Here is a 988-nt window from a genome sequence, read left to right as displayed (position 1 = left end):
AAAATAATGATTATTTTGATAAATGATCAGGCATTAATTGCTGTAATTAAAATAGAAAAGAATCTTACTTTTCGTATCTTGGAAATTAAGTAGACAAAGCAAACATTTGCATGATGGTCATATATTTCTGCACTAAAAATACATTTTACTGCAGAAAAAAAGAAACTGTTACTATAGAGACATATAATATTTGGAATGAAAAACAATTCTGATTTAAACGTAACTTTAAGTTTCTACATGTGGAGGCGCGTGGCTTAGTGGTTAGGGTGTCAGCATCATGATCGCAAGATTGTGGTTTCGATTCCTGGACTCGGCGACGCGTTGTGTTCTTCAGCAAAACACTTCATTTCACGTTGATGCAGTCCACTCAGCTGGCAAAAGTGAGTTACGCTGCGATGGACTGGCGTCCCGTCCAGCTGGGGACACATATGCCATTGAAACCGGGAAAGAGAGCCCTTGAGCCTGGCTAGGCTTGAAAAGGGCGCATTTTTTTTTAATTCTCTGTGTATTTACGTACTTGCAGTTTCCCTTGTAATTTGTTACTCTTTTACTTGTTTCAGTCATTTAACTTTGGCCATGCTGGAGCACCGCCTTTAGGAAAATATGGAACGCTTCACGAATTTGCGTGCCATCCTTGCGCAGGGGCCATGCTAATCTTCTCCGTATCGTTTCAATCTTAGAATATGAACCGCCGTAGCGGTATTGATAACTATCGTACCAGCTATGCTCTCAAAATGAAAAAAAAAAGATATAAACATAGAAATAGAACAGTGAAATGAGTGATTGGTCAAATGATGTTAACACTTCTGCTGAGTTCCGCAAATCGATTAAGATTGTTCATGGCGCACGAGTGGCTATGTATGTATGTATATATATATATATATATATATATATATATATATATATATATACACGTGTGTATGTGTGTGTGAGTCTGTGTCCAACATCGCTTGACAACCGATGTTGGTGTGTTTGCGTTCCCGTAACT

The 988-nt window shown here is 38.3% G+C and overlaps 1 non-coding gene across 1 annotated transcript; it reads right to left on the bottom strand.

The window, feature by feature from the left end:
• Positions 1 to 597: 597 nt before the first annotated feature.
• LOC115220414 lies at positions 598 to 702 on the bottom strand. Its single transcript, XR_003882526.1, has one exon. It is a non-coding gene; the product is annotated as a U6 spliceosomal RNA (small nuclear RNA).
• Positions 703 to 988: the final 286 nt, after the last annotated feature.

The sequence above is a fragment of the Octopus sinensis genome, linkage group LG1 (assembly GCF_006345805.1).
Source record: "Octopus sinensis linkage group LG1, ASM634580v1, whole genome shotgun sequence".
Taxonomy (NCBI): Eukaryota; Metazoa; Mollusca; class Cephalopoda; order Octopoda; family Octopodidae; genus Octopus; species Octopus sinensis.
The sequence above is the reverse complement of the archived record's forward strand: the minus strand, read 5'-3'. Positions and strand labels throughout refer to the sequence as shown.